Here is a 16731-nt window from a genome sequence, read left to right on the forward strand (position 1 = left end):
ACAGTGATTAGGGGGAGAGAGTGTATGACAGTGATTAGGGGGAGAGAGTGTATGACAGTGGTTAGGGGGGGAGAGTGTATGACAGTGATTAGGGGGGGTGTACATGACAGTGATTAGCGGGAGAGTGTATGACAGTGATTAGGGGGGGTGTACATGACAGTGATTAGCGGGAGAGTGTATGACAGTGATTAGGGGGGAAGAGTGTATGACAGTGATTAGGGGGGAGAGAGTGTATGACAGTGATTAGGGGGGAGAGTGTTTGACAGTGATTAGGGGGGGGAGAGTGTATGACAGTGATTAGGGGGAGAGTGTACATGACAGTGATTAGGGGGAGAGTGTGTATGACAGTGATTAGGGGGGAGAGTGTATGACAGTGATTAGGGGGAGAGAGTGTATGACAGTGATTAGGGGGAGAGAGTGTATGACAGTGATTAGGGGGAGAGTGTGTATGACAGTGATTAGGGGGGGAGAGTGTACATGACAGGGATTAGGGGGGGGGAGTGTATGACAGTGATTAGGGGGAGAGTGTTTGACAGTGATTAGGGGGGGAGAGTGTATGACAGTGATTAGGGGGAGAATGTGTATGACAGTGATTAGGGGGGGAGAGTGTATGACAGTGATTAGGGGGGTAGAGTGTATGACAGTGATTAGGGGGGAGAGTGTATGACAGTGATTAGGGGGAGAATGTGTATGACAGTGATTAGGGGGGGAGAGTGTATGACAGTGATTAGGGGGAGAGAGTGTATGACAGTGATTAGGGGGAGAGAGTGTACGACAGTGATTAGGGGGAGAGAGTGTATGACAGTGATTAGGGGGAGAGAGTGTATGACAGTGATTAGGGGGGGAGAGTGTATGACAGTGATTAGGGGGAGAGGGGGGGAGTGTGTGTATGACAGTGATTAGGGGGAGGGGGAGTGTGTGTATGACAGTGATTATGGGGAGAGAGAGGGGAGAATTGCATGACAGTGATGAGGAGGAGAGAGAGGGGAGAGTTGCATGACAGTGAATAGAGGGAGAGAGAGGGAAGAGTTGCATGGCAGTGATTAGGGGGGGAGAGAGGGGAGAGTTGCATGACAGTGATTAGGGGGAGAGAGAGGGGAGAGTTGCATGACAGTGATTAGGGGGAGAGAGAGGGGAGAGTTGCATGACAGTGATTAGGGAGAGAGAGAGAGGGGAGATTTGCATGACAGTGATTAGGGGGAGAGGGTGTACATGACAGGGATTATGGGGAGAGAGAGAGGGGAGAGTTGCATGACAGTGATTATGGGGAGAGGGTGTACATGACAGTGATTAGGGAGAGAGAGAGAGGGGAGATTTGCATGACAGTGATTAGGGGGAGAGGGTGTACATGACAGGGATTATGGGGAGAGAGAGGGGAGAGTTGCATGACAGTGATTATGGGGAGAGGGTGTACATGACAGTGATTAGGGGGAGAGAGTGTACATGACAGTGATTAGGGGGAGAGAGGGTGTGTGTGTGTGTATGACAGTGATTAGGGGGAGAGGGGGGGAGTGTGTGTATGACAGTGATTAGGGGGAGAGAGGGGGGAGTGTGTGTTACTGCCCCAAGATGTGTCATCTGACAAAGTCCCCCTAGAATGACCCAGGATTCCTGTCAGATGAGGTGAGGGGAGGGGCCTCTGGCAGTGCTGTAAACATATCTGGGCCCAAGTTCAATAAATGTATTATAATCATTCATTTCCTAAACCTTCTGGGGTACATCAGAGGTCGCCCATAAGTTTCTTTCTGTTGTCTCCTGACTCGTGCCAGAACTTTTAATTGGCCTCAGGAAATCCCAGGCGTCCTCCCATGTTCTGGGAGCTGGGTGTAGGATGTGTGGGATTGGGTCATAGTGAGAGCATTCACTCCCCTATTGAGGCTGCTGGGGTAGGACTTCTGGCCAACTTCACAATTACTCTTCACTACCAGGGATACCATCATGGAGGGAATATGGCCATTGCTGAAATGACACTTGTTCTGTCATAACATGTTTACCGCACAGACTAACAATGTGATATACTGTTGTCATGAACTGTTGTTAGACTTACAATTCAAGTACAACTAAACCGTGTTCATGATTATCTTATGTAGGGATTAGGATGAAACATTCAAATAAAGTGTTACCAAACCCATGTCTTAAACTAAGAATACAAAAAATACTTTTGTTGTCCTTGCCTCACCCCACACATCCCAAATATGGACACACACACAGAAAGCACACAGTATAAAGGAATGCTTCCTCAGCCAGTACTCTGGCTCAGCTTCTCTCAAAACACCCACTGCATGCTGGGGGCTTTTGCGCCACACATATCCCCAGGAGCCGTAATAATAGTTATTTAACTGAATTATTTGATAAATGTTTTGGTTTTTAACCCCGACAATCATTCAGTTGTTTGAGAACATTTGGGCATGGACCACTTAAAATTTAGACTGAAGATCTGGCCTTGACCATTGTGTTTGTTCATGATTTGGTACACTCACTCTCTCGCTTTCTGGCCTTGGGTGGGAGGCAGATACTAGGTTTTGATTGATTAGGATCCCCATTAACCGACACCAATGTTGACAGCTAGTCTTACTCGGGTCTGACACATAATGAAAAATACATTACAGACAAAAAACTTTACATTTTCCATACATTTAAAAACATGAACATGTAGTGTGTGTGTGTGTGTGTGTGTGTGTGTGTGTGTGTGTGTGCATCTATCAGTTACACATACATGTCAGTACATACACACAACAAGTAGGTCACATGGGTACACTGTTCCTACATCATGGTAAACAATGAAAGGCAGTGTTCATTTTTCATCCCTCCAAAACAGTGGGCTGTAGAGAGGGTTGGGAGCAGGGTAGTGGTGGGGGCTCAGTGTAGTTACTAGCAGATCCTATGTGATAAGGGACTGTGTTTGGTGTGCCTCGCCTCAGCGCCTGCCTGTGCCCCTCTGCCTTCCCGTCCCGCCGATGGAGCGGGTCACACTGAGTCACAAGGCCAGCCAGCGCTGACAATGGCACATTTGTGCACAGACAGAGCCGTGAGCCAGCCCACTCAAGGGAAAGGATGGTAGAAGGTGGAGCGAGTCCAGCAATCTGTGTGTGCGTGTGTTGTGTCTGTCTATATGTGCCTGTATCTATGTTTGTCTGTCCATTTACTTGTGTGTGTGTGTGTGTGTGTGTGTGTGTGTGTGTGTGTGTGTCTCAATGTCTGTGAAACAAAACTGGGATAGTTATTTGAGTGACAAAGAAAACACTCAGTCAGGCTGCTTTGTAGCTTATTCACTCTTCAACCTGCTCAATACCAGTTGATAGTATTCTTATTTAACATAATCATATTTCAGGACAAGGCTCAGGCTACTTGTATTTCCACTAACACAGGCACAAACACAGTTATATTTTTCTCACGACCAGTGGAGGCTGCTGAGGGGAGGACCGACTCCCCTGGTTTCCATGTGTTTGATACCAGCCCATTATACTCCATTCCAGCTATTACTATGAGCCGTCCTCCCCTCGGCAGCCGCCACTGTTTTTTTTGGAACAGAAGGGAAACTGTGTGTGAACAGCCATTTTGTGTCTGCTGTAACATCCTGCAGTTGGTGCTTTCATCATTGGGTCAGGATGAGGAAACTTAGCTGGAATACACTGCAATAGGAAACACCAGTATAGCAACAGGGTCATCAATATGGGTGCCGTATTGAAAGAATACTGGTCAGTGTAGGGCAGTCTCTCCACACAGCTGCCGCGTCACGAGTCTGGCAAGCAAGACTATGGAAAAGACTGCAATGTGCAGTATAGGTTACTGACGAGCAGTATCTGTCACATTCTGACCTTAGTTCTGTTGTTATGTCTTTGTTTTAGTACGGTCAGGGCGTGAGTTGGGTGGGTTGTCTATGTTCCTTTTTCTATGTTTTGGGATTTCTGTGTTTGGCCTGGTATGGTTCTCAATCAGAGGCAGCTGTCAATCGTTGTCCCTGATTGAGAACCATACTTGGGTAGCCTGGTTTCACTTTGAGTTGTGGGGGATTATTTTCCGTGTCAGTGTTTTGTTCCACACGGGACTGTTTCGGTTTTGTTTTTTCACGTTGTCGTTTATTGTTTTATTCAGTGTTCTTATTAAAAACCAAGATGAACACTTACCACGCTGCGTATTGGTCCGATCCTTGCTACTCCTCAGAAGAGGAAGAGGAAAGCCGTTACAGTATCAGATATGTAGAAATCAAATGTATGGCATGTTAAGATACAGGGAAACCTTGCACCATATACACCAACTCACAAAAAGCGTATTATTCCACAGTGGATAAGCCCTCAGTCAAATGTATCCATAAGTACTTCCATAGATCATGCTGACAGCAGATGCTATCAGTCATGAGACAAGGCTATCAGTCATAAGACAAGGCAATCTGACATACTTTGTTTCCTCCAAACCTTGATGTTTTTTAAAATTCTGATGCAGACAAAGAATGATATGATGTCATTATCCAATTTAACGTAGTGTTCAAGGGTATCTATACACATGCACGTGTGCACACACACAAACACACACACATACACACAGTTACAGACTTCTGTTGGCCCATGACCTCCACATCAACTTAATACTTACTACTTAAAACTTACTAGACTTAAAACTTAAAACTTACTAGACCTGCAGACAGTGGTGTCCTTGCAGACTTGCCACCTTCCATCAGTATGCAGGCTTCATGTGTTGCTCTGGGACACTTTGGATGTGCTGTCGAGGTTCCTGACCTAAAGCCAGTAGCAGCTATGGTCACAGCACACACAAACATAGTGTACACACCCACATACACATACACATACTCAAACACACACACTCAAAAACTGTCACCTCTCAAACCCTCTCCAACACCATCAATGGTCCTTCAGTCCAGAGCATCCCCCATACCTCCCTTCCTCCTCCTCCTCCTCCACCACATCCTCCCCTCCACCACCTCTACCACCTCCTACTCCTCCACCAGCACCACCTCCACCACCTCCTCCTCCGCCACCACCACCTCCTCCACCACCTCTTCCCCATCATCACCTCCTCCTCCACCACCTCCTCCTCCACCACCATCTCCTTCCCTCCTCCTCCTCCCCCACTCCCCCCCTCCTCCATCACCTCCTCATCCTCTTCCACCACCTCCAACACCTCCTCCGCCACCACCTCCAACACCTCCTCCCCCACCTCCTCCCCTCTTCCTCCACTCCTCCATCACCTCCTCCTTCTCCACCACCACCTCCCCTCTTCCTCCACTCTTCCCATTCTCCACCACCTCCTCCACTACCTCCTCCTCTCCTCCACCACCTCTTTCTCCCCTCCTCCACCACCTCCTCCACTACCTCCTCCTCTCCTCCACCACCTCTTTCTCCCCTCCTCCACCACCACCTTCTTCTCCTCTCCTCCACTATCTCCTCCCCTCCTCCACCTCCTCCACCACTTCCTCCTCCACCACCTCCTCCTTGTACTCTGTCATATGACTGATGTTATGTGTGAGGAATGGAACACAAAGATGCTCTGTTAGTTCCTTTGCTCTGCCCTCAGTAATTAGTGCTGGGAAGAGGGCCTCAGGCACACACACAGGGTCCTAGTTCTGAGCGCCAGCACAGATTAGAGAGGGAGAAAGAGAGGAGAGAAGGAGAGAAAGAGAAATTCATTTCTGTAGATTCACATAAAACTCAACGATAACCTAATCCTTACTTACTGTAACGTTACTACAAACAGATAAAGCCCCACCCTAATTTGGTTCTGTCCAGTTGACAGTCAGAAATCTAGGAAGCCAGTCAGCATGATGGGTCACAAGAGGCTTGGCACAGTATTGGACCTAGCAGAATAACAAATAATAAAGGTATATCCTGCTAAAAAAGGGTTCACAGTAGTCGTTATTTCTGTGTTTACTGCATTCCAGAGTAGATTATCAGAGTTATTCAATTGCTAAAGGAATTAGCAGAACAATTTCATAGAGGCCGGTTTGGTGAATATTCCCGCAACCTGCAGGCCTAGAGTAATATGATACAGTATAACATTAAATGTGTCCACATAAATCATTGTTCTTAAGTGTAAGAGGAGATGGACATATTGTATCATTTCCCCGTACTATAATATAATCAATTTAAGTGGTAAAGTCAGCCAAGTCTTCTAACCTACAAGGGCATAGATTAGGGAAGCATATGATACAACCCCATTGTCCTTCTCAGACCAAAAAACATAGAGACAAACCGGCCACTGTCACTTTAAAGCTACAGCTGTCCCAAGCCATTATGTCTCACAATGGAGGGGCAGAGGAAACCTTACAGAGGGTTTAGGAGGGGTCAAAATGAACTTAACCATTGTTTTTCCTACTGGATATGTTCTTTGGGGAACTTTACTGGCATGTTAGTAAAAGCCCCATTCAAAATGGCAGAAATGTGTTGCGCTATGCTAGTACTGCTGTGCCCAAATTCCAAGTATGTGATACATTGTAGACCAATATGGCAATTATATTAGTTTGTGTCTTGTATGACACCACATGGGCAATGGCATCATGTGAGTGTGTGAGTTTAACCAATTTGTGTCAGCAAAACCATAGAGAGCGCTCAATGAAGGGATGTGATTTACTTTGATATCATCCCTGTCATCCATTCTTACAGCCAAGGTTACCAGAGACCTCTGACTTTGTGTTAAGCCCCATTACTGCCCTTTCCAATTCCCTCTCCTCTCAGTCCAACTTCAGGCTTCAATCCCACTCTAATTGCATGGGTTATCAAGCTACATCATATTATTGTGTCATCTAGGCTGTTAGCTTGAAAAGCAAATCTGCAAAAAGAAATGGGAAAATGGGATATGTGAGGAAATATTTTTCAGATCTCTGACCTGTGGTCCGGTAGTTATTTCCTGAGACATACTTATTATTGCGTAACAGAAAATACAGACACAGAATGCTGGGTCCTAGGCTACATGACGTTTATGTTTGAGGTGATATGATGTACTGTAGGACTGATTAGGCATGTGGTTATGTCTTTGTTGGACATCTCCCATAGTGCAGAAGGAGCTGTGTCTGACATGGCAGCACCAACCTTCCAAGAAGTGACATCACTATGGGTCACATTTCTTCTCTGTAGAGTTACCAGTTTAAATTGTTGACATACCTCCACAACATAAAGCACACCAAGATTTTAAACTATGTGTCTGACCTGACGTTATTACGTTTGCTTGGTCCACGTCTAATTTTTACCCTACCCGGTCCTTTTGTGTGTTCTAGTACCTTCTACGTGTAAACTGAACCTTATGATAGTTTCATCTTCAATGTGTAAGAAAGTATGTGATAGCCATATGAAAGCCATTTAGATTTAACATGAATATCTGAATATCTACACTAGACATACAGTACCAGTCAAAAGTTTGGACACCTACCCATTCAAGGTTTTTTCTTTATTCTTACTATTTTCTACATTGTAGAATATTAGAAGACCTCAAAACTATATAATAACAAATATGGAATCATGTAGAAACTAAAAAACTGTTAAACAAATATTTATATTTTTCAAAGTAGGCACGCTTTGCCTTGATGACAGCTTTGCACACTCTTGGCATTCTCTCAACCAGCTTCACCTGGAAGGCTTTTGCAACGGTCTTAAAGGAGTTCCCACATATGCTGAGCACTTGTTGGCTGCTTTTCCTTCACTCTGCGGTCCAACTCATCTCGAACAATCTCAATTGGGTTGAGGTCAGGTGATTGTGGAGGCCAGGTCATCTGATACAGCACTCCATCACTCTACTTCATGGTCAAATAGCCCTTACACAGCCTGGAGGTGTGTTGAGTCATTGTCCTGTTGACAAACAAATGATAGTCCCACTAAGCGAAAACCAGATGGGATCGCTGCAAAATGCTGTGGTAGCCATGCTGGTTAAGTGTGCCTTGAATTCTAAATAAAGCTAAGCACCCCCACACCATCCCACCTCCTCCTCCATGCTTCACGGTGGCAACCACACATGCGGAGATCATCCGTTCACCTACTCTGCATCTTACAAAGACACAGCTGTTGGAACCAAACATCTCAAATGTTAACTCAACAGACCAAAGGACAGATTTCCACCAGTCTAATGTCCATTGCTCATGTTTCTTGGCCCAAGCAAGTCTCTTTTTATTAGTGTTCTTTAGTAGTGGTTTCTTTGCAGCAATTTGACCATGAAGGCCTAATTAACACAGTCTCCTCTGAACAGTTGATGTTGAGATGTGTCTGTTACTTGAACTCTGTGAAGCATTTATTTGGCTTGCAATTTCTGAGGCTGGTAACTCTAATGAACTTATCCTCTGCAGCAGAGGTAACTGTGGGTCTTCCTTTCCTGTGTCAGTCCTCATGAGAGCCTGAGAGACTTTAATGCAGGGGAACTTAAATCGGTCTTACCAAATTTCTATCATCATGTTGAATGTGCAACCAAAGAGAAAAAATCTGTGGACCACCTTCACTCCACACACAGAGATGCATACAAAGCTCTCCCTCGCCTTCCACTTGGCAAATCTGACCATAATTCTATCCTCAAGATTTCTGCTTACAAGCTAAAATTAAAGCAGGAAGCACCAGTGACTCAATCAATAAAAAAGGGGTCAGATGAAGCAGATGCTAAGCTATGGGACTGTTTTACTAGCACAGACTGGAATATGTTCCGGAATTCCTCTGATGGCATTGAAGAGTACACCACATCAGTCATTGGCTTCATCAACAAGTGCATCAATCACGTCATCCCCACAGTGACTGTCCGTTCCCAACCAGAAGCCATGGATTACAGGCAAAATCCACACTGAGATAAAGGCAAGAGCTGCCACTTTCAAGGAGCGGGACTCTAACCCGGAAGCTTATAAGAAATCCCACTATGCCCTCCGACGAACCATCAAATAGGCAAATCACCAATACAGGACTAAGATCAAAATGCACTACACTGTCCCTGACGCTCGTCGGATGTGGCAGGGATTGCAAACCATTACAGACTACAAAGGGAAGCACAGTCAAAAGATACCCAGCGACACGAGCATACCAGACAAGCTAAACTACTTCTATGCTCGCTTCGAAGCATGAGAGCACCAGCTGTTCCAGAAGACTGTGTGATCACGCTCTCCGAAGCCGATGTAAGACCTTTAACTTCTTGGTGACAGGGGGCAGTATTTTCACGTCCGGATGGAATGCATGCCCAAATTCAACTGCCTGCTACTCATCCCCAGAAGGTAAGATATGCATATTATTAGTATATTTGGATATACTCTGAAGTTTCTAAAACTGTTTGAATCATGTCTGTGAGTATAACAGAACTTATTTAGCAGGCGAATCCCCAAGGACAAACCATTCAGATTTAATTTTTTTAGGTCACTCTCTTTTCAATGGTTTTTCACTGGGAATCCAGATTTCTAAGGGACCTTCTTGCAGTTCCGATCGCTTCCACTGGATGTCAACAGTCTTTAGAAATTGGTTGAGGTTATTCCTTTATGTAATAAAGAAGTATGGCCATCTTGAACGTGGGTCACTTGAAGTGTACTGTTAGATAGAGGCGCGTGACCAGAAAGCATGCTACAGTTTGTTTTCTTCCTGTATTGAACACAGATCATCCCATCTTCAATTTTATCGATTATTTACGTTAAAGAATACATAAAGTTGTATTACAAAAGTAGTTTGAAATGTTTTGGCAAAGTTTACAGGTAACTTTTGAGATGTTTTGTAGTCACGTTGCACAAGTTGGAACCGGTGTTTTTCTGGATCAAACGCGCCAAATAAATGGACATTTTGGATATATATTGACGGAATTAATCGAACAAAAGGACCACTCCAATTTGCATACCACCCTAACAGATCCACAGATATGCCATCTCTATTGCACTTCACACTGCCCTTTCCCACCTGGACAAAATGAACACCTTCAGTATGTGAGAATGCTATTCATTGACTACAGCTCGGCATTCAACACCATAGCGCCCACAAAGCTCATCAATAAGCTAAGGACCCTGGGACTAAACACATCCCTCTGCAACTGGATCCTGGACTTCCTGACGGGCCACCTCTAGGTGGTAAGGGCAGGTTACAACACATCCACCACGCTGATTCTCAACGCAGGGGCCCCTCAGGGGTGCGTGCTCACTCCCCTCCTGTACTCCCTGTTCATTCATGACTGCACGGCCAGATACGACTCCAACACCATCATTAAGTTTGCCGATGATGCAACAGTGGTAGACCTGATCACCAACAACGACGATTCAGCCTATAGGGAGGAGGTCAGAGACCTGGCTGTGTGGTGCCAGGAGAACAACCTCTCCCTCAATGTGATCAAGACAAAGGAGATGATTGTGGACTACACAAAAAAGAGGATCAAGCACGTTCCCATTCTCATCGACAGGGCTGCAGTGGAGCCAGTTGAAAGCTTCAACTTCCTTGGTGTCCACATCACCAACATGGTTCAAGCACACCAAGACAGTCATGAAGAGAGCATAACAAAACCTATTCCCCCTCAGGAGACTGAAAAGATTTGGGGTGGGTCCTCAGATCCTCAAAGAGCACCATCGAGAGCATCACTGCCTGTATGGCATTTGCTCAGTCTCCGACCGCAAGGCACTTCCGAGGGTAGTGCGAACGGCCCAGTACAACACTGGGGCCAAGCTTCCTGCCATCCAGGACCTCTATACCAGGCGGTGTCAGAGGAAGGCCCTAAAAATTGTCAAGGACTCCAGCCACCGTAGTCATAGACTGTTCTCTCTGCTACCGCACGGCAAGAGATACCGGTCTAGTCGGTCGAGTCTAGTTCCAAGAGGCTTCTAAAAAGATTCTACCCCGAAGCTATAAGACTCCTGAACATCTAATCAAATGGCTACCTCCCCCTTTACACCGCTGCTACTCCCTGTTATCATCTTTGCATAGTCACTTTAATAACTGTACCTACATGTACATGTTACCTCAATTACCTCGACTAACCGGTATCTCATCACATTGACTCTGTACCGGTTCCCCCTGTATATAGTCTCGCTATTGATATTTTACTGCTGCTCTTTAATTACTTGTTACATTTATTTCTTATTCATATTTCTTATTATTTTAAAAATTTTTAACTGCATTGTTGGTTAGGGGCTCGTAAGTAAGCATTTCACTGTAAGGTCTACACCTGTTGTATTGGGCGCATGTGGCTAATAAAATTTGATTTGATTTGATCTGTCTTCCTCCAGAGATCCCAAAGCATTGTGGGATTTTCTTCCACTATTTTTGCCTCCATTTTTAGATGTCTGAGGGCCTGGATGTTGGCTGTTTCACTTCATTCTTTTGGACTATCGCATGCAGCCAGTTCTTTAGTCTGCATCATCCATCATCTCCGGTGACACTCGGCTAAACAGCCCTGTCCCCTCAATGTTTCTCATTACATTCTCTCCATCTCTCCTCTCTTGTCCTGTTTTCCTCCTGTTTCCCAATCTTGTTCTCTCTCCGTTTCTCTCTCTCTCTTTCCCCATTTCTCTCTCTCTCCACTGCATCAACCTCATCTGCCTCCCCGCTGTTAAACCCCCTAGCCCCTCTACCCCTCCCTGCGCAGGTTATCACTCTCTCTCTCACTCACACATACACACAAACACACACAGACAAACTCCTGGCACTGCACTGCTGACTCTGACCACTCTTCACAAGCCACGGTAATGCCTCATTAGAGATATGAGGGATTTTTAAAATAAAACAAATGACCCTCAGTGCTGTGGCCGATGGAGAGCAGCGAACACACACCCTCTCTCACTTTGTCAGAATCACACTCATGCACACACATCACAAATACACCTCCACACACACCCATCCTGGGTCAAAACGGTTATCGATCGAAGTACTGATGTTATTGTTGATGCGGGCTGGCAGGCGGAGTGCTGCTAAATGCCGATGTGAAGCCAATGTCCAGTCCAGTGCCTGCCTGCAGAGCAACGCTCCACGGGGTGTGTGCTCCTCCCACCGCAGTGTCACATTCACTGTCTAAGTAAGGCAGTCATGAGAGCCATACAGCAGATCCTACGTGACAGTGCTTTTACTGGCTCTCTTCTCTCTCTTTCATGGTCACTGGGATGGACAGAGCATGCACACATACACCTTTGAGGTATCCTTCCCATTTCACGTAAACCCAACATTACAGACAACCATATGTATCAAGGATGTATCAAGGATGTATCAAGGAGGAGATGTGCACCACAGACAGGCAGACACCAGCTCTCCTTGTACATGTCTAGGTCTACATAGAGAGCAGGCAGGGTGGAGGAGGGGACAGGAGAAGCAGCCTTGCCTTGGCTCCATCTCAGAACATCACCATCCTGAGCTCAGCGGAGAGGAAAAATGTTCTGTTCCTCCGTATTATGAATACAGTCACATAGCAATTCCTCACCCCTCCCCAGAAAAACAAAGGTGGCCCAAAGGAGGCCAACTTAGCAGTGATGACAAAAAAAGGGTGTGTGAGAAAATAAAGCAGGCAGGCTTACCGTTTCACCGTCCAGCATCCATTCACCAGGGATACTGCAGACAAACACTTGCTGGAAGAGAACGGCTGTGTGCACTCCACCCTTAGTCCAACATTCTCCTGTCTTTCACACCCTCTCTCTCTCTTTCTATTCCCCTCTTTCTCGCCTTTCTTATTATTGTCTGTGTTCTATTTCCTCTCTTGTTTGCTCCAAGGCAGTTGAGACACTGCAGCGGTGGGGGAGGAGGGTGTGTGTGTATGTGTGCGTGCGTGTTTGAGTGTGTCAGAGAGTGGAGGGAGAGAGAAATGAAGGGAGGAGTCAGCAGGGATAGAGAGAGAAGGGGAAAATGGACAGGATTAAATCATGAGAGAAACAGAGAAAGAGGTAAAAGGGCACCAAGCTAAACAGAACACTGGGCTGTGACAAAAACAGGATACAATAGAAGCTGTCTGCTGCATGCAATGAGAAGGGGAAACAGACAGAGACCCCTATGAGAAGCAATGGAAAGGACAGAGTATTTGTGTGTTTCAATGTATAACAGCCCTGCTTATTCTATTTCTCTGGTCTATGACAAGTCAACAGCAAGATTGGTTGTGATTTCATTGATGGCTGAAATAGCATGCACGATAGAGAGAGAGAGCAAGAGAGTGGGAAGAGGAGAAGAGAGGAGAGGAAGGGAGGGAGAGGAGTGATGACGATATGGGGCTGGGAGGGGGATTGGATAATGGTGTAATGTGCTGTTTCCGTGCCAACTGTTTCTGTGACAGAGGGACCACTTCCTTTACTGCTATTGGCTCTAACCAAGAACAAATAGATATGCTGACAAATAAAAAATCCTACCTACTATGCGATGTGAAGGGGTAGGGCTTGCTGTTCTCCTCAGCTCTCATCTATCTTTGGTAAAAACGGGCCTTTTGTGGCCTGTTTATACCCATAATAAGGTAACACACACACACACACACACATATACATGCAGGTTATAGTGCTTAAGCCGCTGCATGAGGCTAACTGCACATCCATCAATAAGGATATGGGTTGTGTGTAAGGAGCCTCCTCCCGCCACACACATACCCCTGGCTAGGGGAAATAACCCCAGTATCAGATTGCTGGGGGTGTAGTGAGGAAATGAGAACTGTAATTAGAACACCTATACCATGCTATCAATAAATTATATTACACTGAACAAAAATAAAACGCGACACCTAAAGTGTTGGTTTCATGAGTTGAAATTGAAATCAAATATGCCAGAAATGTTCCATGTTGTGCACAAATGTGTTTACATCCCTGTTAGTGAGCATTTCTCCTTAACCAAGATACTCCATCCACCTGAAAGGTGTGGCATATCAAGAAGCTGATTAAACAGCATGATCATTACACAGGTGCACCTTGTGCTGGGGACAACAAAAGCCACTCTAAAATGTGCAGTTTTGTCACACAACACAATACCACAGATGTCTCAAGTTTTGGGGGAGCGTGCAATTGACATGCTGACTGCAGGAATGTCCACTAGAGGCCAGAGAATTGAATGTTAATTTCTCTACCATAAGCCACCTCCAAACGTCGTTTTAGAGAATTTGGCCGTACGTCCAACCGGCCTCACAAATGCAGACCACATGTAACCACGCCAGACCAGGACCTCCACATCCAGCTTCTTCACCTGCGAGATCGTCTGAGACCAGCAACCCGGACAGCTGATGAAACTGTGGGTTTGCACAACTGAAGAATTTCTGAGCAAACTGTCAGAAACCGTCTCAGGGATGCTCATCTGCGTGCTCGTCGTCATTACTAGGGTCTTGACCTGACTGCAGTTCGGCACCGTCACCAACTTCAGTGGGCAAACACTCACCCTCGAAGGCCACAGCCACCTTGGAGAAGTATACTCTTCACGGATGAGTCCCGGTTTTCGTAACGAGATACTGTGACGAGATCTTGAGGCCTGTGGAATCCCATTGTGACGTAGAGGGGGACACTATTTGGCATGACAGGCCCATTGTCGTGCCATTATTTTGCCGCCATCACCTCATATTTCAGCATGATAATGCACAGCCTCTGATAATCCAGCCTGACAGGCAGATGCTGTGACGGGGACCGGAAGCTTGCAAATTGTCCCACCGCAGCCCCTCCCTCCCTGTTGGCTGCTGAGTTATGGATCATTAATGAGCTAATACTAGCTACTCGATCTTATCAGACAGTTTCTCTCTAGTCTCTCTCTCTCTTTTGGTCTGCCTCTCACTCTCACCCTGTAAGGAAGACTGAAAGTGAGGAATTTCATCTTCTTCATAATCCTTCCAATTTAAGAATCAGTAATCTGTCAGTGTTTTGAGTTCAAAAGAGGTAAAGCGGCAGAGAGCTAGAAATTAAGAGGAAGAGACAGGCTTAACCTATTTGTCTCTCTACTAGAAAGTTATAACCTCCAATAAGACAATGTGATGTGGCAAAACCTAAATATAGAGAGGGCATATGGTCCAATCCACATCTTTAAAAAACATAGGTGCTGGGCGAATAAAGAATAATAGTATAGAACAAGAAGGCCCGCACACTGTTAAAGCTCCCAATTCACCACCTTATGACAACGTTTCGAAATGCCAATAAAGCGGTGAATTGGGATCTTTAACAGTGTGGAGGCCTTCTTGTTCCATACCCAATCCACAGTTTGCCACCAAAATTGGCCCTGTCATTCCAATGTCTCTCGAGTAATGACATGAAAAATTGGCATGAAAAAGCCTCTCTGAAGTTGCCTCATAAGTAATCTCACGCACCAGTCGGCTCGCGCTGGCAATTTAAGCCTGGAGACGAGGTTACCTCGTATGAAAACAATGTCTTCTTGACCCAATTCATTGCCACTATCATGCAGCTTTCACCACAACACATTCACCAGTTACAGGAGGCTGCTGAGGGGCGGGTGGCTCCAGCCATTACCATGACCCAGTTCTCCCCAACAAAGGTACCACCAACCTCCTGTGGTTCACCTACAGAACCCGGTCTTTGTGACAGTCTTTATGTATGTATAGCATCTTGTCATCTTACACCTAATGGGATTTAATAGATAAGTACATTTACACATACAGTTGATTTGACATACAGTACATGGCCTGATTTATCACCCATTGCCACTAGTGCAAAGTGCGTAGCCTACAGTTATTTGCATTGAGGAATAAAACACAGATGTTGACCAAAAAGTATATAAAGGTCCCGAAAATGCCTAAGACAGTATTGTGGTCTATATTTGTTACTTTAGTTCTGATCTCACCTGAAAATACAAGGCATACAATATTTGCTCTGGTGCCCATACATACAGTACTTCCTGTGTGAGTTAGTCACGTGGTTTTCTTCAATATACCGAGGAAAATCGGTTATGCTAAAATGGCTGTCATTGAAAGATTTACTGTGGATTTACTGTAAACTACATTTAGAATGTCTAGATATTTGCCCTTATGAGTAAATTAAAGTGTGTGTGTGGGAAAAAGACTGAGACATACAGTCTTTGACAAAGTAGCATTTTGACAAAGAAGCATATCTGATCATATACAGGAAGTATATCTGTTTAGAAACCTTTAAGTCATGCAACCAGTTCTGCATATCTTGTGTTTATCCTCTTGGCGGAGCTCTCACTTTCTCAGCATCATCTCCAGTAATAGAGGATGAACTGAAAGGGCAAATGATCACCAGCTATCAATGTCATATCATTGACAGAAGCATTTTGCCGCACGGCAAAGCACAAGCACACATCCAGCTAATGACAAAAAAATGAGTGGCATTTTCCAACTTGTAGACTGTAAACATTTTTTTCACATATTTCCTGACAAACTGTCAGAAACATGAATTTACTAGTATTGTTTATTTAAAAGCCAGAGGTAACCTTCTCAATATTGTTTGTCATCATGACCCACCCTCTGTGTGCCTTCTGTGGACCGTTGCTCTCATTTAGGGACAGATACAAGTACTAGATACAGATTCATAATAATGATTGTCCCTTCCAGTGTCCCTCGTGACCCATCCCCCCTCTCCCCTCTGTCTCTCTCTCTACCCTCTCTAACACTATTGCTTCGTCTCTCTCTCTCCCTCTCTCCCTCTGATTCTGTCTCACCATTCCTCTGTCTCTCCCCTTCTCTCTCAGATGGTCTCTATGCCGATCTCCCAGCTTCCTGTCTCTCTAATCCTTAATCCTGTGGAAATCGGTCAGGCGGAACGGGGCAGCTTTGATCAGGCTCTCATATCAGACGTGGTAACAGTGTTGGCTCCCCCGGATCCCACAGAACCCTGGAGCCCAGCAGTACGGAGCCAAGCAGAGCAGAGTCGAGGAG

General features: G+C 45.5%; 1 protein-coding gene across 2 annotated transcripts in view; it reads right to left on the minus strand.

Moving 5' to 3' along the window:
* Positions 1 to 12923, minus strand: part of gnaz (guanine nucleotide binding protein (G protein), alpha z polypeptide) — a 44238-nt gene extending 31315 nt beyond the window's left edge. For both annotated transcript variants that reach the window (XM_021602591.2, XM_021602590.2), the window contains exon 1: positions 12449 to 12923. The gene's annotated coding sequence lies outside the window, so the exon portion shown is untranslated. The remainder of the gene's footprint in view (positions 1 to 12448) is intronic.
* Positions 12924 to 16731: the final 3808 nt, after the last annotated feature.

Source organism: Oncorhynchus mykiss, chromosome 5, assembly GCF_013265735.2.
Source record: "Oncorhynchus mykiss isolate Arlee chromosome 5, USDA_OmykA_1.1, whole genome shotgun sequence".
Lineage (NCBI taxonomy): Eukaryota > Metazoa > Chordata > Actinopteri > Salmoniformes > Salmonidae > Oncorhynchus > Oncorhynchus mykiss.